The 22,477-nt window shown below is 47.7% G+C and overlaps 1 pseudogene; it reads right to left on the reverse strand.

Moving 5' to 3' along the window:
- LOC114801626 (acetyl-CoA carboxylase-like) overlaps positions 1–22,477 on the reverse strand; it is a 59,153-nt pseudogene that overhangs the window by 34,744 nt on the left and 1,932 nt on the right.

The following is a 22,477-nucleotide window of genomic DNA, read 5'->3' on the forward strand; positions in this document are numbered from 1 at the left end:
ACGAATCGGGATTCGAACCGGCAACCTTCTGATTACGGGGCCGCTTCCTTAACCGCTAGGCCACCACTGTCCCTCTATGCCCCTCTATGTGGCGCTGTAACTCACTACTCTCTCTTTGTTTGCTGTCTAGTTCTCCTCCTTCTCAGAGTTAAACACGTTGTTGTTCGCCAGCCTTCTCTTTTAATTAGAAATGTGCACCATAGAGAGGATTTCTTGTACTTGCGTTATGAGTTTTTTTTTACAAGAAAAACTGCCGTTCATGCAGCAAAAGGCGTATTGTGGTGGTGGATAAAAAAAAAATAAAAAATTACTGAGATGGAAAATAGTTAAGGGGGTTCGGCCAAGTAAATGAAACAAAAGGCAATCTCATCCGATTAAAATGGGCCTCATTCCTCCTAGTGCTGGAAAAATAATTATCAAGTTCATTAGTGTAATGAGTTGGGCTATTTTGGAGACGCAAACAGCAGCCAGGCAAAGGCGGACGGGCGCCGTTCATCAAAACATCAGGTCACTCAGATGCGGAAGACAAATTGCAGAAAGGACGCTACCGTACTTCCCTTTTTTTATTTCAGGTGAAGGGCTCCGTGCAAACTAATTTCCCGAGCGGACTGTGCAACGTTTCCATCTTCACACACTGAACTGGCCCCCGACATGCATTTGCTCTCCTTCGCTGTAAATGACACAGGAAACGCGAGCGAGGAGGAAATCCATCACGCTTCAGCGTTTTTATGTATGAATCGGGAAAGCCGGCCATCTTTCACCTGCACCATTATCTCCTGTTTGCCTGCACTATTACAAATGATCGGTGCGCATTGAGTTCTCAAGAGCTGCGGCGGCGGCGGCGGCAGCCGAGCGGCCTGTACAAACGCGCAGAGCGCGGCTGTTATTGTGGAGAGCGGCTCCATCGATCTCTGCCCATCTGAGATGCAAAGCGGCCCTCACCTCGGTGGAGAAACAGACGTGGGAGAGGGAGAGAGACGTGTGGAGGGACGAAGGGAGGCAGGAGGCAGGGAGGGGGCAAGGGAAGACAGTGAGAGATGAGGGAAGAGAGAGGGAGCGAGAGGAGATAAAAAGGCCAGAGACAGAGGGAGCAGAGAACAAATGGAGCAGGAGAGAGTGGATCTTACCTCGTCCCTGGCACGGAAGGTGAAATATTTTGGAAACTCCCTCTGAAAAAGGTGTCAGAAAACAGAGACTTAACACACCCACCAACATGCCCCGCCCACTTTGTACACAACTAAAAAAAAAAATCACTACATCATGAACATGCCCATGACCACGAAAATGAGACCATCCACTAATAGTACAAGCACAGGCTCATTAAAGCCCAAATACACCCGATAGTACGTACAACATTATCATTATAACCCATCATAGCCCGGCCCCGCCCTACAGTACAACCACATTCAGCGATTTACCACACCGCCACCACCAGCTGCTTGCGCCCCATTAAAAGTTTGGCTAAATGAACAAGGCTCTGAACCCCCTTCTCACCCGGCTCTTGGCTCCGTCTGCGTTCGCTCGGAGCGAGTAAATATGAAAGAGAGAGAGAGAGAGAGAGAGAGAGAGTGGGGCTAAAGCGTGCGAGCCGGGGCAAGAGAGCCCTGCTGGGTGATAATCTGATCAACGTTATGGAAACAATCACAATAATTCCCTTAAATTAGCTCGACGCGGCACCCTGCCAACCAGGAGATTGGAAAGCGAACGCGGAGAGACCCGGCCTAATAACGCCGCTAACTACCCAGCGAGGGCAGAAAATTGGGTGCCTGACAGTGGCGGATTCCTCGGCGGCCAATTAGCAACTGTAAATACAGGGAGGGGAGGCCGTGGCGCGCGAACAGTCGGCGGCGCGGGATTTCGCAACTTAACTTGCCGCAATTCATATTGGTGGCGGCACTAATCGCATAAACCCGTCTTTTCATTCATTATCACCGATCAGAAGCCGCTTCATAAAAGAAAAACTGCGACAATTCCCTATGACCTCAATAACGTCCGGGGTTATCATCATAAAAACTGTGGGGTTTTTGTTTGTTTTATTCTATTTAAGAGGAAGATGCTTCCCTTCTTTGCACAAAGACTTGAACCTGATGTCGTATTGATTTTCTGGAAAGATCATGATTCGAAGTGAATGAGGATAAATGGCAGTTTGCAGACGCCAGGCCCGACGGGGACGGGGGGGACGTGAAGCGCCTGCTGGTGCGTCGCGATGATGAGAGGTAACAGGGAACGGGCCCGGCGACTCTGCGCAATCGAGCCCGGTCCCGGCGCGCTCTCCGGCTCCGCTGAAGGGGGGCCGGCTGATTTGACGGCGCTGTCGCATCGGCACATTGTAATTTTCATTACCGGAGGACAGCTGTAGCTTTACACCATTGCAAATCTGGGACACCCGGCAATTTAGCATTTACAATCCGGCCAAATGGGCGCGCGGCGTCGGCGCGCCGAGATGCCAGTTACTCCAGTGACTGGCAATGAAAGGAAGAAGGGGGAGAGAGAGAGAGAGAGCGAGAGAGCAGGGTGGGGGGGGGATCTGTAAAAGGCAAAATACAACGTGCGGATGGCAGAGCGAAGGCTAATTTCACATTTAATTGAGAGACAGCGGGGATTGGGGGAGGCTGGCATGTTCGGGGACGGGACCTTTTCTCGGCGCGACAATTACAGGAGGAGGGACACAATGACGACAGTGATTAGCTCGGAGGGCCACTAAACAAATCTGCCTCTTTTTAGCGCAATCAAGGCCGTCCCTTGTCTAATCAAACGAAGGCGAAGGGGAGGGATCTTGACACGGGGGTGGACGTCCTCACTCGCATAGGCCCGGCGTGGGTGCAGGTTCTCATCGCCGGCCCTTTATAAAAACCCACCCGCTTCTCACCGGGGTCCGGAGGATTTCATTAGCTGCTAGAGAGGCTGGTCGTCCCTGCGTTAAGTGAAACCAAAGACAAACGAGAACCCAGTTCTAAGGTGTCGTCCCATTAGCTCGGACCGCGGCTCACGCAGAACAAGCAGCTTCTGCCCAAGTGATGTGAAGCTGTTAGAAAGCAGGTCACCGTAGATAGAAGCCTCAGACACAAACACCGTGGTTAGCCCAACAGTTGTTAGCCCAGTGTATTGTTCTCCAGCCCGAATCCACACCGGCTAATTTCAGGGACGTTAGAACAGGGTTCTTCAAAGCCCCGAGGCCCAGTCTGGTTTTCAGGTGTTTTACGTTTAACACTATCCGTTTTCGGAAAGCCGCTGAGGCTTCAGGCCAGGGAGCGACGCAGATGAGGCCCTTAACACACAAAGAGCAAATCCCACACACCCCTATACTCACGTGGAACCTCTGATCCACCTCATAGCTCATCGGCTGTCTGCCGTCCTGCCGGCACACAACAGCACTGGCTATCAGAAGTCTTTTTTTTTTTCTTCCCGCTTTTATTCAGGGAGCAGGGTGGGGAATAACTGCATTACGCGGGAAATGTCGAGACGATGTGAGGAACAGTTCTTACCTTCTGCACCACCAGAAGGGTAAGTCTGCGGATCCTGTGTTCAAACAGAAGTGACTTCTAGAGAACATGGTGGAGAAAAAAGCAAAATTGTTAATGAATTCCTACATCCATATTTTTTAAAAAAAATTTAAAATTCCCCCCAGTATTGGGTCTTTCTTTTATACCAACGGCAAAGTGTAAGTGCAGGGAGCAAGAACCTTTCAGGATTTTAGACATATCAGTCAATATGGAATTCTTTGCAATAGAACTTATTTCATGAATGGAGCTTGATGGACATTAAATTTGTTTCCTGGATGTCTTTTTTTTTTTTCCGCACACTTCCATCTTTCTGCACAGGTCGATAAATAAAGAGAAAAACAAAAACGTTTCAAGAATTTTATGGCCAAAAAGTACATACCTTATTTTTAATTAAATGTATTAGGGCTGTCAATTGATTAGAGAGTAATTAAGCATACAAGAGGCAAAGAATTAATTGTTTGCTAAATGTGCGATTAAAAAAAGTTCAAATGAATTATGATTCATTCTTAAGACTCCGCCTAACAATGATGCATATCTACAACTATTACAGAGACAAATGTGTGAAAGTGGCCCAGGCCGTAATGGTACGCTGCCACGTCATGCGCTGCCGAGTTGTACCTTTTCTTTGCTTGCTGTGAAGCATTCGTACCATGAAAATAGCCCAGCTGCGTTAATGATGTTCATTCATTTAAAAATTTTATATATCAAGATATACATCACTAAATATGCAAAACGTTACTCGCGTAACATGTCTGTAATCACACACACACTCTTGTGCCGGCTGCATTTCTCTCTTTGCAAGTGTGTGTTTTGCCTTGTTTACACGTTTGCGGTGAAGAGACCCACTTGCTGCCTGAGAAGGGTCTTCCCTCCACCCAGATGGCGCCTCCAACCAGCCCAATCAGAGCACAAGGGTCAGATAATGACGGTGGCTCGGCTGCCTGCCCCGGCTATTGGCACAAGAGGCGGCATCGGGTGGCGCGGCCCAGGCTATGGCGGGCCAGATTAGGTCATCAACTATTTTTACCGTGCCGCTGTCTCTGGGAGACCGTTCGCTGGTGGGGACCCCTTCCGAATTCATTCCCACTTTTCATGGTGACACTGCCCCCAAAGAGGGCCGTTGGCAGGCACCGGACAGCGGTATCGCATTCGGCCCCGAGTAACCACAGTCACCGAACAATAAACCTTCAGACCAAAAGGACCAAGTCTTCTTTTACACACAACGTGCGGCAAGTGGCAGAGCAATGGCGTCGTAATCGCAATCCATGGCCAGATAACACGTGGCGCAGACTTCACACGCCACAAACTCAGCAGCGGCACAAGCCGAGATCACAGCGTCGGAAAAAATGCGAGGTTTTTTTCTCCCTTTAAACCCCCGGAAGAGATTAAAATTCGCGTAAACGTCTCTAAGAGGCTGAGGCTCGACGATAAACCGTGATGTGCACTTGTGAGGGAGGCATAACGACGGAAGACAACACGGACTCTGGCAAATGTGGTCTCTTCAGGATGTTCTGGGCCGGGATATACCTTCACTTTGACTGCTTGCCATTCTTTCAGCGGCTGGTAAGCCTTCAATTAAACGACGGCTACCTTTTTTCAAGTCGCTAATCCTCTTAACTTGGAGCCTACCCTTTGCCATGCGCGCGTTTCAGAGGCAGGAATAAATTCAGCGCGGAGTGATCCGCCCTCACGCGGAGGTTCAACCACGAGGCCTCCTTCCAACCTGATGCAGCCAGAACCAGTTTTTGGCCAAATTTGCGCAGATGTATTTTCACTAAGTCTGTTACAAATGGAGCAACATTTATATACATTATTGATTTTTGATTTACATATATGGAAATGTGAAAAGTAAGGCAGCTAAGGAAGTGACCAACAGACAAGCACAATGAATCATTAATACATATTTTTTCATGAAAAGTGTTTAAAAAGGTGTGCCTTTCTCCTTGGGTTTACATGCAGTTTAGGAGTATGGAAATATTAGAAGTGTAGGAATTTTAAGTAAATTTAAGATAAGCTAAGATCAACCTTTAGAGGGAAATTGCATTTGTTACGGCAGAGAGTGGATAGAAACAGAAGTAATAGCAGCAAAAACAGAGGTATATAGCAGCAGCAAAAAATAAATACGTATATGTATATATCTACACATGTGCAATGGGGAAAGTAATGGGTAAAATGGGTAACTTTTCTCCTCAGGAAAGAAAAGAAAAAAGATGATCTTCTCTAAATGTGATGGCAGTCACAAACTAATATACAAAACCAGACCATACTGATACACAGAGATCAGTTTTAAGATAAAAGGGTATACGTTATAGGTGAATCCGTATGTGCAATAAAATAAGTAAATAATCGCACTAATCGCAGTTAGGCCCCCTCCGCACAAGAACCATCCACACGGGACCGTTATCTGAAATGTTGTGGTCCACACGGAGATGCAGAGAACAGCCCAAGTGCTGTTTTAACCTTCCCTCTGTGCTGTATTCTCAAGTGAGAGCCTTGTCCAGCCTTGTCTTTTCATTAGAATTTGTGCACCGTAGGGAGGATTTCTTGCTGCTTTACGAGGTTGTAGTGCTGCTGCAGCACAACTACGAATGTGTTGTCCGCCACTGTTGTAAGATGTTTTTGGGGTTATAGGTCACCAAAAGGCATTTTGCCATCCACGGATACATGGAAAGAGAGGAAATTCATGCTTGAACGAGTTTTAGAAAATAAAAAAAAAATTAAAAAAAAATCTCTCATTTGGTCGGGCCTTAGTCTGGAGATCTGTACAGTGAACCGGCCACACGTAGTGTGTCTGAGACCCTGAAATTCATAGTGATTCACACCGACCTTGGACTGCGTGAACTCTCGGAACATGGAGGCCAGGCCGTTGTCGTCAGTGTTGTCCTCCGTCTTAATGGCCACATTAAGGATGTGAATGGGCTCGTCCTGTGAACTCTGTCAATGATGAAAAAGCAGTGGCTCTGTAAGAGTGGTTTCCACTACAGTGACACGCCACTAATAACATAACTTTAAAAGTGGGGGTGGGGGGGAGAAGGGAGTAACAAAGAAATGATGATGGGGGTCAAAAATGGCATGTCTGACAAGAGTATCATTACATTAACAGTCACATGTCCATTTCAGGGCTTCTTGACACTCTCTTGCCAGGCTGGTCCCACACCTCTTTCCCCTCCCTGCTTTCTAAATGGAACAGGCTTAATGCTAAATCTCTTTCTTTTTCCTTTTTTTTTTTTCCATAAACTTTCCTTCCCACGAAATTGCCTTTTCCACAATTTCAGGTCCTCTGCAATTTAGTCAATTTAGGGAGAGAAAATTACCATTGTTAAATGTTTCATTTCCTTTGGTGTTCTCGAGCAAGTTGATTCAATTTCCACCGCAAATTCATTACATCCAACTTACCAAAAAAAAAAAAAAACGCTCCAAATTGCAACCAAACTACGCACAGCGTACAGGGGGTTCCTTCACGTAATTGAGTTTTACCCCGCCTAGCCTGAATGACTATTTCAGGCCTGTAATGGTAAAGTAGGAGCGGACCCATCGCCCGTTCCTCACCTTCTCTTCATCCTCTCCGTACAGGACCTGCTTCATCCCCTCTGGGAAGGTGGGGCTGGGTGGAGGCGAGTTGGAAAGGCAGCGCAGCACCTCCTCTATGTTTCTGATGCAGAGGCAGCAAAAAACGAGAGAGAAAGAAGTCAAACCTGGAAATCTGCCTCAAATTTCTGCAAAAAAAAATGTATATATGTAAATTATGTCCCTGTTGCAATGTGCCCTCGTATTTCTAGATTCAGCATATTCCCGTACACACATATTTACATATACATAACATTTTTTACGTTGTTTATTTGGGGCAGTGGTGGCCTAGCGGGTAAGGAAGCAGATCCATAATTGGAATGTTGCCGGTTCGAATCCCCAGCCACCAAGGTGCCACAGAGTAAAGCTCCGTCCCCACACACTGCTCCCCGGCTGCTGTTTGCCCACTGCTTACTGAGGGTGATGGGTTAAAAGCAGAGGACACATTTCGTTGTGTCACCGTGTGCCGGGTGTATTGTGCTTCACAATGACAATCAGGTTTTGTTTTCCAAATAATTTCTAATCTTGGCTCTGAAAGGGTAATGAAATATGATACTGACAGGATTCACAGTGGTGCTTATTTCTGAGACACAAAGTCACCTGATGAGGTCCTGGAAGGAGTTGAAGGAGACCATGGCGCCTTTGCGCTGGCAGGATGGCCGGTAGGACTCAAGCACCATGTCACTCATGCTGGTTGGAGACACATAGGGTGCGCTGCCCGGAGAAAAGGGACCCCTGAGATTACAGCAGAGATCACAGATACTTTCAATTCACACATCAGTGCAGTCGCACGGGTGCCCTTCCCAAATTCAGTCAGATCATCACCGTAGGCATGAAATTTAGCCGTTAAAAAGACGTAAATAACATTACGATATATATATATATAAAATATAATTACTGAGTCTACATCATTGCTCTATGAGGTGAGGCTATTTATGTATTTAAACTTATCAGGTTGTCCTGTGTGTTTGTTCATTTACCTGGACAGCAGATCATGAAGATATTTAAGCAGTGTAACACACACAGGCAATGTTTGGAAGTGTCAAGAACTTCACCGACCCCAGACCTGATCAAGAAGCCCAGGTTAATTGTCGCCTGGGCCACTCGTCGCAGGGAACATGTTGACGGAGCCCGTGCACCTTCGCGGTTTCACGCACAATACTCATCTAAGACCGGGACGGCGCTGGGAACGCGTTCAGACAACATTCAATACTGATCGACGCGAGCCACACAAAAGCAGGCAGAAGAAGAATCTGAGAGACAAATGCAGGGGCGAGACCCTGTGAAAAGCCCGCCCACCTCTCAACCATTTTTATTGGAGCTACAGCTACGGTACAGAAAGGGCAAAGTTCATTAAGAAAAAGGCCAGTAACCTGTCTTTAATTGAAAAAGACGGACCGGACACTCAAAGTAAAAAGGCAGAAAATGTAAGATTCTGCACTTTTTTTTGGTGACACGATGTGATACTAAAGGGGTGGAAGTAGCACACTTGCCTATAAACCAGAAGACCACCAAGTCCCAGGTCATAACCCTATTACTACCATTGTGTTCCTGAGCAAGACACTTAGCCCCCAGTATCTCCTGACCCTGTAACTACGCATTATAAATAATCACTCTGGATAAGAGCCTCTGCTAAATGCCATAAAAGTAAATACCATGCCAACATTCTCAAAATGTTCCTCCAGAAACACAAGATACACAACTTTTTCACATGAAGCTTGAGGGACACAGGTCATATAGGAAATATATAGAATGTCTTTGTTCAAATACTGTATGATATAAGTTCATACTAATGTTTGGAGCAAAACATGTAGTGGTTATATTATATCACACTAACAACACTAATTTGTATAAAATCTTATCTGTGCAAGAATGCAAACTCCTCATTCAAATTCATTAAAATATGAATGTTCACAATGTTGCACAAGAATAAATTTATGTTTTACAAATGCAGCACACAGCAGCCCTACAAGACAGTCCAGCAAACACTAACAGATGTTTCTTTAAGTCTCTTCATGCGGTCGTCCGTGGCGAGACGCATTCATCTCTCCAGCATGCTGCATCCTGTATTATTCACAATATTGTTACATTTACAGTCAAAAGAGCATAAAACACCCGTTTTTCTAGCAAGACAAAACAAAAAAAATAAAGGCCGAGCAGCTGAACAGTCAATCAAAAATTGTGCAAAAGCGATAACAGGCGCGGGCACAGAGGAAAACAATCATTTAAGAAAATCATGTTCCTTCATTCAGGGCCAAACAATGAAAATAGGAGCATAATGAAAATAAGGGGTCTATAATGACCAATCACTGGCGGGAGAAAGCCATTATCTGTCGATATCACCCTGCTCCTCGCAGAGTGACGAGCTCGTCTGCAACGCGGTGATTTACTGTCCAATTTTCACGAGCCCCTGTATCCATTTCAATCAAATCCCCAATATTAACGTGGCCAATAATTCCTTCTGCTTTATTACAAATGCCGCCTACTTGTTCTATAAATTACGCTGTAAGGACGGAATCATTTGCACCAGAAATCAAGCGTTTTTTTGTCCCCTTTTATTTATATACAGACGAGATTAAAATTGAAATCTCATGTTCTTTTAAGCATGAACTGGATAAGGGGTTAGATGGAGGTTCCCCTAAACTGGGCTGAGTCTGAAAGAGCTACCTGTAATAATGGGCTCTCATCAGCATAACACCGGCGCTTTTTAAGCAGCCCCATTACGCTGCAATCGTAACACATTTCAGGCAGGTGCTGAAGAAATCCTCCAGAGTGCCAGCCTGTCGACCCCGGGTACTGCCGGCATTCCCAGAATGCCGTGCTGCAGTGGCCAGTGTGCAGAGTACCTGCTGCTGGTGAGGACGGTGGGCGGTGTGAACTGGAACTGCACGATGCAGGTGCCGTCGCTCAGCTGCCTGTGCTGAACGCTGCTGAGCTCGTAGGCGATGTAGGCCCTGCGAACGTACACCTGAACACAGAAGGCAGGGCGCTTTGTTAGGAACACCTGGAGAGATCACACACTGCTACTGTTTCATGACATTAAGTATAGAAACATTAAAAAGAGATGTCCACCACCAAATATATCCAGCTAACAGTGGACATTTACATTTACAGCATTTATCAGCACTTATCCAGAGCGACTTACAATCAGTAGTTACAGGGACAGTCCCCCCTGGAGCAACTTAGGGTTAAGTGTCTTGCTCAGGGACACAATGGTAGTAAGTGGGATTTGAACCCGGGTCTTCTGGTTCATAGGCGAGTGCGTTACCCACTAGGCTACTAGAACCCCTTCTGGTCCATAACTGACCACCGAAGGTCCAGAAAAAAAAAAAACAGAGCAAGGACGTGATAATCTGTAGGTTTGATGTACAGATCGGAGTAGTCCAGAGGTGACAACAGCTGACATCCTCTGTGTACGAGGTGTATTAGGAGTCAAGAGGACGGAGGGAAACCAGGAAGAAAGGGAGTAGGTGGACTCTGCGCCTGGGCGTGTGACTTATTTCAGGGGCGGGGGTTTAAAATCATCCAGAATGAGGACGTAGGTAGCGTGAGAGCTGTCAATCACACTTACAATTTCATCCTATGAAACACCTACAGGCTCATGTCTATGAAAATAAATAAATACCTCCAACATACAGTCCTTTCACGTGTATTTATTTCAGCAAATGCAGATGATCTCATTTCTACATCGTTAACGAGCAACGTCTGTACATACAGCACCAGTGGGGCAGTGGTGGCCTAATATGGGGCAGTGGTTGCCTAGCGGTTAAGGAAGCAGCCTCGTTATCAGAAGGCTGACGGTTCGAATCCCAAAGCGCCAAGGTGCCACTGAGCAAAGCACGGTCCCCACACACCGCTCCCTGGGCGCCTGTCATGGCTGCCCACTGCTCACTAAGTGTGATGGGTTAAATGCAGAGGACAAATTTCACTGTGTGCACCGTGTGCTGTGCTGCTGTGTATCACAAGTCACAATCACTTCACTTTCACTTCCCCAGGAAGCTCACCTCTAGAGCAGCCATGCGGACCACCTGGTAGCTGTGGTAGAAGAAGTTGGGCAGCACGTCGAATATGGAGGTCTCCGACAGTATCAGTTTCTGGGGGGGGGCAAAATGCTCATTAGGCATCAAATCATCTGCAGAACATTAACCCGAGCGAACAACTTTGTGAGAATTAAGTGTCCGCGTGCGCTAGGAAATGCACCGAATGTTTGTGTAAATGCAGCAATTTTCTACCAGATCATGGAGCAATTTGTGGTCCCCGGGATACCTGCAGGTTCTCTATGCAGAACTGGTGTCCGTACATGTCTATGGCGGAGAGGAAGATGGACTCCACCTGGTTGTGTCTGAGCTCGTAGGACGGCAAGTGGGAAGCAATCAGGACCTAAGTAATGCGAGACATGGCGGGGAAGTTACATTTGCAAATCATTTGCCGTCTGATATGCATCATAAATGCAGTAAGCAATCCGGCGAACAGCGTGAGGCGGGTCTCTCCGCTCGGAGCCTTCCACCGCCTCGCGCTTTGCTTGGCAACAGCGCCCGCCCCAGCGCTTCCAGAAGCTTCCTCCGACCGACGCCCGGGCCCCGGCCTCGGGAAAGGGGGGAGCAGGTGGAAGTGGCGCGGGCGACGTGCGCCCGCAGCCGGCGCGCCTCTTCGCCAATTAGCAGCAATTAACACCAGGCACGGAGCACCTGGACTCCGTTTGTCCTCCGTCTCGGGGCCAGATCGGCTGGGGTGTGTTTTGCCAAACGTCTCTAGTCTTGTTTGCCCCCGCGCTTGGCCTGTCCCAGCATGGTGGCGCCGATGGACTCCGTGAACGGGGGGGGGGTGTGTTTGTGTGTTTTACTGTCTTATCTGCAAACTAATAAACCCCCCCCCCCCAACACACACACACACACACACACACACCCTCCCAACCCTTTTGTGCATAAATGCCGCGGAACTCGGCGGAAAAGGGCAGACGTGGCGGGGGGGGGACGTGGCGGGGGGGGGACGCGGCGCGGCGGGGACCGGATGAAAGAAACAGCTGTATACAAATGACATGCGTGTAGCTCCCGCCGCGGGGTCCCCGTGCGGTCAGTGCACAGTTTCAAAGCGGCGGGCCAGCTGGAGCCCACGGAGGCGTTCCTGTCCCCGCGCCCGGCCGCTCGCTTGCCGCTCGGCGTATTCAAATGAGGAGGGGACGCGGTGGCGCGCGGCTCACCTGTCGGGAGCGGAGGGACACCTTGGCGTTGATGGTCTTGCTGAGCTGAGTGAGTTCGGTCAGGATGACCACCAGCTCGTCGGTCAGCGTCGGGTCTCTGCCGCACAGCTGGTCCTGGCGAGAAGCAAAAACGTGATGGAACAACGGCGGATGTTTTTGGGTCCAAATGATTATTTCATTAAGGACAGCGGTAGCTGAATTCTTTAAATGAACAATTTCAAGGCCCCTCCACATGGAGGGGAGTGGACTCTGAAACTGAAGGTCCCCTTGAGCAAGGTACTGTCCCCAAGCATGGCGTGCTTGCTGTGCATCACAATGACAAAAACCATAACTTTCACAACCATGAAAAACTGCAACTCCGTATTAAGTAAACTGAATCAAATAAAAGTGTCTATTGGAATTATTCCTTTTTGCTGTATATAAAACCGATTTCTGCTGCCCAACGTGCAATCTCTGCAGAGGAGGTCCGTAAAAAGGGTTCGGGTCGCCTCGCCAGTACACAGAAGGGTCTCAACTGGGCCGTAAAGGGATGTTCTTGTTCTTCTGGCAAAACTAGTGAACAATTAAAGAGTAAAATTCAGCCGGAACCTTCCGGAGTGGGGCGGGAGCGGGCGACAGAAGGAGGGGGCGCGGCCCGGGGAAGTCTGTTTCGGCAGGAGGCCCTTTTTGGACCACGCGTCCTCACCTGGGGCGCCTGGTGGTGGGGGGAATGGTGTGAAGGTTTTGGGAGCCCTGGGGTTCCGACCGGGGAATGGTGGTGGCGTGGATGGAGGTGGGGGCTAGAGTGTTACCAGGAGAAGGCATCACACCTTCACGACACCCCATAGTAATTACACACTTGAGTGGCTGGACTGTGAAGGAAATTGAAGGCCCGAGCGGGAGCCCAGCTGCCTCTCTCTCCCTCCCCATCAGCGCGGCCGTGATTGAGGCTGGTCGCGCGGCGCCCACCCTCCCACCCCCACAACCCACGCTCCCAACCAGCACCCCCCCCCCCCCCCCAATCCTCAGAGGAAATGCCGCTTTGTGTCGCGGTAATGAGATTCTCACACACCCGGCCTTATTTACCATCTCAGACAGGGCCGAGGAGGAATGGGGGGGGGGAGCGGAGAGGAGAGGGAGCCGTACGCCGGCAACTTTTACTTCTCAATTACGCTCTCCGACAACCAGGCTGGCGCGGACATAGACGTGGCGGTCATGAGGAGCACAAGAATTCGGAATATATACAGGTCACAAATAATACTGTCACACACACACACACACAGCCAGGCGAGAAGATGCAGCAGAAGGCCCTACTCACAATCAACATGGTGACCAGCTGGTTCTTCCTGCTGACCTGGGCGTGTGAGAAGATGTAGTTGACCACGTTGGCCAGGTCACCCTTGTTCTCCTCGCGCAGCGTGAACGCGCACTTGTCGTACGGGCCTGGAAACGCACACAATTAAACACGTCAGCATGGGGTACCTGGCCGTGGACGGCGGGGGTCGCGGGGGTCTCGCGGCTGGGAGGTGAGGCCGGTGTTCCAGTCACCTAGGACATGCTCTCGGCAGACAGTAGAAGGTGGTGGTGGTGAGGGGAGGGGCTCTGATTAAGAAGTTGGCCTAAGTAGTGTGCAAAACAAAGCCCGTGTGTGACCTCAATTTATTCAGCAGCAGCGTAGCCACATGGTTCCTAGGACGGAGAATGAAAGGCTGATGGGAATAAATAAATAAAGAATCTTTACACTGCGGTTTGGTTGTGAGAACGTTACATCGGGAACAACACCTCTGAGAGACTTTTTTCAGCTTGGCAGTCCACAATTTTAAACATCAATCCTTCAGCGGCAGTCGGGACATTAAATAATACACCACTTCTGTTTAAAATAGGTGTTCCATTCAACAAATCCAACAGTACTTCTGAGTACATCAACTGGCTATATGTCTGCTTGACTTCCAATTGCGGGAACAGCGTTATTCTTGTTTGTGACAGTCAGAGACAGAATTACGTCGATTATGTGCAAAAATAAAAAAAAAAAAGTCAATTAAATTAACTGTGAAAGGCTATTTATTTTAACCTGAGGATACATTTTTCTTTCTTGGAAATTAAATGGAAAACAGAACACCACAAATATTGGCAAGAGAACAAAGAAAGGGCAGCTGCGAGGCGCAACGCTGCATTGCACTGCCATCATGTGGCCACACTGCAAAACATCAGTAGTGTGAGGCTGTGTTGTAAAAAAAAAAAAAAAAAAAAAAAAAAAAAAAAAAAAACATTACCAGAGGTTGAGAAATTGCCCACAGCAGAGAAAGGTCGAAAACTGAACAGCGATAAAAGAATATTTAATTAATTCATGATTTAAAAAACAATTATAATGATACACCGTCTACGTGTTATCCCAGACATACCCACCCTTCTGAAACTGCAATTCAACGCTCAGGTATTGGCGAAGAAGGTCCACGACCACAGCTTTCATGTGTCCTCGGATTCCACTCCGATACCTGCAATAAATTTTACACACAAATTCCTATTCCATGGGACCATGCATATCATTGCAATTACATATTATATAAAAAGAGAGTGTACATTTCTGATATATTATCAGAATACGATTTTTTTAAATGTACAGCTTTGTTGATGACATAACATGAAGCTACTTTTTGTAATGCTTTGGACACATTAAAGAGGTTTTTTTAATGCATGCATCCATTCAGCTTCCTAAACCCACATATCCAGGTCAGGGTTGGAAGTGAAACTGGGGCCTTTTCCCAGCAGCTCTTGGATGCAGGGCATTAGCCAGGATGCTACAGGGCAATATAATCCATTTTTATATTACACACTACTGAATCTAAAGCTGTGGAAAGGGTAAAGGAGGGAGAGCGGCGAGGTCTGCGGAACATAAAGGCCATGAAGAAGGCAGGCAACAGGGTCACTCACTTCTGCACCAGCTGCACGATGCTCTGGGTGTTCATGAAGAAGACCTCTCTCTCCGACTTGCGCTTTAGCATGGCTGCATGGCTGTCCAGGATGTTTGCTATCTGAAACGGGTAGAGGGGGGGGGAATAAAAAAATAAACCAGGCAATTTCGCTTTCCCAACACCGTTAAATCCCAGCGTTCCGTTTGCAGGGGGCAGGAGGGAAGAGGGGGAGAAATGCGCACTGATGGGAAAGGAGCGTCTCCAGCTGTGGTGGCCTTGTTAGCCGGCGTACCTGCTGGCTGGGGAATTGGCAGAGGACGGAGGTGATGTTGCTGGCGTATTGCGCCATCTCCCGCCTGATAGCCTTCTCCACGGTTGGGGGGATGCGGCCGGACACGCTGGTCATGATGTCCTGCAGCTCCAGTAGGGGCAGAGAGGGGTCACGCAGAGACTTCATCAGACGTTCGACCCACTCCTTCATCTGTGGGACACACAAACATACGCACACATAAACAAATACACAAGCTATAACACACATACATATACTGTACAATGGACATGTACAACACAGGACAATGCGCTCCATCGATCACTGCCTCACCTTGGTGCTGAAGAAGGGCTCTGGCAGGCAGAAGCCACTCATGATGTTGGACAGGTGGTCCAGCGTGTGGTGGAAGACCTGGTGCAGCTTCTCGCCCTGCAAGGCCACTGACTGCGTCTGGGGCAGGGCTCCGGTAAACAGCTCCGCCTACAAGATAGAAGGTTAAAAGGTCAAGTGAGGACTTAAGGATATACGTAATATAGGACATTGTCTTGTCTGGCTACAGAAGACCTTTACATCCATGATTTCAGGAGCTCAGCGGCCTGTTACCTTCTTTACTCGGCTGGGGTCATCCAGCTGCATCCTGGCGATGATGCAGCCAGGTTCCAACACAGCGCCCGAGCGTTTAACATAGTGAACGCAGCCCGTCTCCGACGCTGAAAGTGCCATGACCATTTTCATCACCTGTGAGCGGAAGTTCAGGAGTATGATATGTTAATCCACATTAAAGCAAAAAGGCGGTTTGAGTGGTATTCATTCATCTCTGGATCCATTCTTATAACCATTGCCATATAATTTAAAAATGGTGCCTTCAGGGTCACATGCTGTATGAAGCAATATGGAACCAAACACTGCTAAACGCACAGGTCGAGTTTTGAAGGACCAAAAGTAATTGAACCCCGAGACACTCAGGAGAACACCAGCAGACAGAGAGAGAGAAAGGAGGTATGGGTCTGCTCACCTCAATCTCAGCATAACACTGCCCGGCGAGCATGTGACCCCCGTCCTCCACCAAATACTGGATGAGTTTGCCCGCCGAAGGCGAGCGCAGCAGGGGACGGATCGTTCTCTTTCTCGAACACACACGTCTTGTTGCCGATGGTGACGCGATACCTGCAGGACGCACACAACGTTCACTTAATCTCCGGTTCTCAAAAGCGAAATTGCATTGTTGAGGTGCGCTGGCTCCACACCTGTCCACCTCTTCCTTCATATAGGTGGTGTAACTGCAGCCATCGTAGGAGAGCAGCAGGCCTCCATCGCTGAGCCGGTGCACCTCCACCTCCACAAAGGAGCCGTTCATGATCACCACGTAGGAGCTGGGGGACTGGCGCGTCACCTTCAGCACGTATTTAACACCCTCGTAGATGAGCTCCACATCCACAGTGTTGAGCAGCGTGTGAGCGGGGAGAACCTGACCCCTACAGACAGGAAGAAGATGACGACACGCATTATAACAGCGACTTCAGCAAAATGGCTCCAGTCATTGCTGAGCCCAGACTGCTGGGTTGGGTCGAGATAAAATGTTCATTTTCAATTACTCTGTCAGTAAATATTAAGACCTAGATATTTCCACAGCATCCATAAAGCAGCATGAACGGCTTCCAAATGGTTGCCCCCATGCTCTCTCTATTTCTGTATGTGAACGACTAGAGAAAGCATGTATTGAATATAATTTTACAAATGGACTTCATAAAGGCTAGTCACAGAGGTCAAGAGTGTTACCTTTCCAGTGAGTGCAGGAAGTTGCTGACACTGCTCTTGAGGTTTGCATCTGCTCATGAAGAGCTCCACTCACCACACCCCAGCATGGTATCAGGAGCTCCGCCTGTCAACCCACACCTGTCAGCCCCTTTACACACACTACACGATTTATTTTCAGGTCACCAGACTACACAGTCCTTCTCGCTGAAAAATATTGGTCCCATTGTTGGTGCCATGTGCAAGAAAACATGCTTAAAGCCTATAAAAATCCACTTCCACTTACAGACGTATTATCAGTTTTTGTTTTTTTTTTTTTATTATATGAAACCTGCGGTCAGACCCGTTCCTCCCCATTCGGTCAGGTCATTCAATACAAACCTGAACGTTTCTGATTCATTCCTGCCAAACGGATACGTATTTCTGTCGTATTTCATGCTGCTGCTTTGTCCCAACAAAATTTGTACATGTTTATTAATAGGAAGTAAGCCAGCGATTTTTTGATCTCTGAAGATCCGTCAGCATTGGGCAACCTGTACCTGAACTTTCTCAGAGATCAGACTGTCCAGCCAGCCAGTGTCAATCCTGTTGTGCTGGAAGCTCTCCGTTTCCAGCAGCTTGATGAGGTACTCCACCGTGGTACGGAAGTCTCCGCGGATGGACAGTTCTTTCAGAGCCACCACCATGTGCCTGAAGGCATAACAAAACCAACAACTTTAGCCCGTAGCACGTAGTGAAGACGGCGCGAAACCGCGGCGATGTGCGCTCACGAGATGGCCTCCTCCCGGTTCTCCCCCCAAGAGAAGCAGTGGCCGAACTGCGAGTCGGCGAATTCGTGCAGGCCGCCAGCCGCCGCACGCTGAAGTAGCCCACAACGTTCTTATTGCTGCGGAAGTGTCAGGCTCCTGCAACCGTGCCTGAGCTGGGCTTAAACCCCTGGGGAGAGACCCAAATCAGTAGTGAGGGATACAGTAGAGTGCAGCACAACACAGTAACTACAGGGGCAGTGGTGGCCTAGTGGTTAAGGAAGCGGCCCCATAATCAGAATCCCGATCCGCCAGGGTACCACTGAGCAAGCGCCGTCCCCAAACACTGCTCCCCGGGCGCCTGTCATGGCTGCTCACCAAGGGTGAGGTTAAATGCAGAGACAAATCCCCCCCCCCTTATTTAATCACAGCTGGTTCACAGAGCAAAAAAATATAATAATAATAATAATTCAGACGTTATGAAGTGCAGTAGATATGGAACAAATGTAGTTAGAAATAGAATTGTTTCAATACATCCAACACAGATGTTACATTTACGACATTGATCCAGAGGCAGCTTACAAAACAGTAGTTGCAGGGGACAGTCCCCCCTGGAGACACTCAGAGTAAGTGTCTTGCTCAGGGACACAATGGTAGGAAGTGGGGTTCGAACCTGTGACTTTGTGATCTACTGGTTCGTCACCATCAGCTCATTTCAGGAAGCCATGCTAGGATGCTAGTTGTGACGTGGTCCCACAGTGGTATTCTGAGACCTGACACCCACCTCGTCGGGGTTCTCACTGGTGATCCGAGTGGCGATGACATGGCCACGAGGGAGAGGGTATGAAGACAGGCTGTCAAAGTTGATGGTAGAGTCTCCCCATGGCTGCATCCCGTAAAGCAGACGAATGTCCTTTATTCGGTAGGCGGGACACCCATTGCAATCTGAAGGTCCATTAAAAGAGAGATATGCTACTGAAAAACACGTCATATTAGGTTATTCATATTGAATTAGATACGCCGTGAGTGGAAATATGCGAAGCATGTTGTGATGTTTATAGAGCAACATTTTTTGGGAGGATAGTAGAACTAATACATTTCAGGGTAAATATGATCAGAGGCACGGCAGCAGTGTCACTTATGAAGCAGCATTTAGTAATATGGAGATGAGGTTTACGTGACTCTGAGCATGTTAAATGTTGCTAATCCTGGGATTACGGGAACACTTCCAAGGTGCAATTACATCACCGAGTGTTGGGCGGGGGGTGATCACCATAATAATAGATTCTGCATGGCACTTCAGTTTAATCCAATCACATTTATTATCAGAGCAGGTGGTCCACAGCTACCCGCCTCATTACTGTAAAAAATTAAACCTTGCTGGAGAAACAGAAGAGATTTGTTCTACTCTTAGGAGGATCATCTCAACAGTCTGCTGGGGATTCTATTTGGGACGACCGTGATTTTTGTCCTACTAGTCCTGTCACCAAAACCGTAGAGCCAACTGGTTGCCAAGGTAACCCGTATGTCGGTATAACAGAACGAAGAGGGGAATCCTTTCTATAGATTCGCTGCCACACACAAACCAACAAAGAGATTCCCCCGTGTTACAGGTTCCAGACATACCTGGAGCTGGGGCAGCAGGCAGGGTTGACGTCAGCGACCATCTCAGTGCATGGGTGCTCCCCTGCAGACGAGGTTGAGCTCAGGAAGTAGAAGCTGCCCGTCCTGGCTGTAGAGGTACTCCACTGTGCCGGCACTCACGTAGCCACCATCTTGGCAAGAGTCACTGCACACTGATCAGACGAAAGCAAAAATTCCACAGGGTCAGGGTCCATGTGGGGAAGTGGTGGCCTAGCGGGTAAGGGAAGCGGATCCGTAATCGGAAGGTCGTCGGATTGAAATCCCGAGACAAACCGATGTGCCACTGAGCAAAGCACCGTCCCCACACACTGCTCCCAGCACATTCATGGCTGCCAACTGCTCACCAAAGGTGATGGGTTAAATCCAGAGGACACATTTCATTGTGTCACCGTGTGCTGTGCTTGCTATGAATCACAATGACAAATCACTTAATTCAAAATCTAATATACAATAATTGCAACATGAGGTTGACCCGTACCTTCTCCATGCGCTCAAACACGTCGGGAGTGGCTATGGTGGCCGGGGCCTCCTCAATGATCTTCTGGTGGCGGCGGCTGGACGGAGCAATCACGGCCAAAGAGGGAGATGGCATTGCCATACTGGTCGCCAGCAGCTGGACTTCCAAATGACGGGACTGCTTGGCCAGTTGCATAACGAATACGGGGGAGCCAGGAACTTCAGTCTGGACCTGAAAACGTGATCAGCAGTGATCCGAAAAAAGAAAAATTCTCAAATATGACATTTTATTCATGCATTTGCATGATTTTAACCCACGTATAGTGTAACTAATGAGCATTTTCCAGCTATAGGAAATTCTGAACAGAAATGATATATTAGTGGTGGGCCGTTATCGGCGTTAACGTGCTGCGTTAACGTGAGACTCTTATCGGGCGATTAAAAAAATATCGCCGTTAATCTATTCACAAAGTTGGGTTGTGATCTGGGTCTATACTACGCAAGCTATTGTGCCGGAGTTAAATGGTTACACTAGATTATAGTATATTTCTTCTTTCTTGTGTCTTTTAGTTCTTATTTCCTAAACACTTTATTTTGTTTTTGAGACCCCGGTTCAGGTCTCTTGGACACATGGCGTGAGCTGTGAGAGGTGCTTGGGTTTGTGACACAGCTCACGCCATGTGTCCAAGAGACCTGAACCGGGTCTCAAAAACAAAATAAAAGTCTTTAGGAAATAAGAAACAAGAAATTAAAACACAAGAAAAGAAATATACTTATAACCATTTAACTCCGGCACAATAGCTTGCGTAGTATAGACCCGATCACAACCCAACTTTGTGAATAGATTAACGGCGATATTTTTTTAATCGCCCATAAGAGTCTCACGTTAACGCCGATAACGGCCCACCACTTAAAAAAAAATATATGTATATTTTTTTTGTTTGTTTGTTTCTATCTTCTGGTGAGTGCAATGAAAGTACAGTCGATAATATATCTGCAGACTTTTCCATTACTATGGAAATAACTGTGCACGTATCTAAAAACACCACCTGTCTGAAAAGGCTGGGGAAATCCCTCAGCACTGTTCACTTTAACGGATTCCCTTCCTCCACCACCCTCCGAGGCCTTAATCATCACAGGATAGCCGACCTGTTCAGCAGCCTGGAGAGAAAAAACAAGGTTGATGGCGCAACTGTGGAAAACCTGCACGCACACACGCACACACGCACACACACACACACACACACACACACTCATTACCTTCAAGCCATCTTCCACATCCTCAACACAGCCTCTCTCATACAGTTCAGGTGGAACATTGATGATCTTGCTCTTCTGTTCACTCTCAGACCAGTCCACGGTCAGTCCTGAGATTTTGCATTAAGGGTGTTAAATAAATGGAATTAAATGGAGCAAACGGATCCAGATTTTTAGCCCAGACACTTTTTTTTAAGAGACTTATTTTGAACGATGCATGATCAGTAGATGAATATGCCCATGCTCAGCCATGAATGAGAAGAATCTAAATCAAACCTGATCCACTCCATGGCAAGGTCGGGATGCCGGCTGTCTGTGCCACAATCGATGAAGCGATCTTGTCCCCTAACGCCCACATGGCCTGGCTCGGAGGACCTGCATGAAGCGAGAATATGTAATTACTCATTTGTCCTCTCTTTTTTTTCCCCAACTAGAAGAGATGTAACACTTACCCATAAAGGCAATGTCGTTTTTGTGAAGCAGCTCAGGCAGTTTTGGGTTCTCGGACGCATGGCCCCAACCAGCCCAAACTGCCTATGAGTTTAGCAATGACAGAAACAATAACTCATTACATAAAAATCCTTTATGAATGTATAATAAGACACGTATAATCATAAATGACTCTTCACCTGCACAGGAATGCGCTTAGCTATGTCCAAAATCAGCTCCACATTGGCGTAATTGTTATTATTGGTCCCTCCTGGCACTGGTACATAGTGATCAGCCATCCGGATGTATTCTGCACACAGAACCATTTTAAGAACTCTTTGGAACATTACATCGGGTTTGTGCTGTGTGGACACTTCCAAGTCCTCCGTGCAAGCTTAACAGGCTTTAATATGGCTGCACGTTCCAGCCAAACATCAGAAAAATGGGCCATTCCATTTAAATTAAATTCTCTCACCAGCATTGGCCTTCAAGTCTTCAGGAGTGACCATGACGACAAATCGGATGGCACGCTCGTTGCGGAACATTTCATAGGCCCATCGTCGGATGGAACGCATGCACTTGACTGCTGCAATCCCATTGTTGGCAATAAGAACCTAAAGTTCACGAGCAAAGCATTATAAAAAAATTGTGATTTCAAAAACAAATCATGACAATAATCTTGGAACTTCAACCTAAAACAATATATTCATTCTATTCTATATTTCAGTGGCATAAAACCCTAAAATATTAGCAGTGGTTAT

This window comes from Denticeps clupeoides, chromosome 13 (genome assembly GCF_900700375.1).
Source record: "Denticeps clupeoides chromosome 13, fDenClu1.1, whole genome shotgun sequence".
Lineage (NCBI taxonomy): Eukaryota > Metazoa > Chordata > Actinopteri > Clupeiformes > Denticipitidae > Denticeps > Denticeps clupeoides.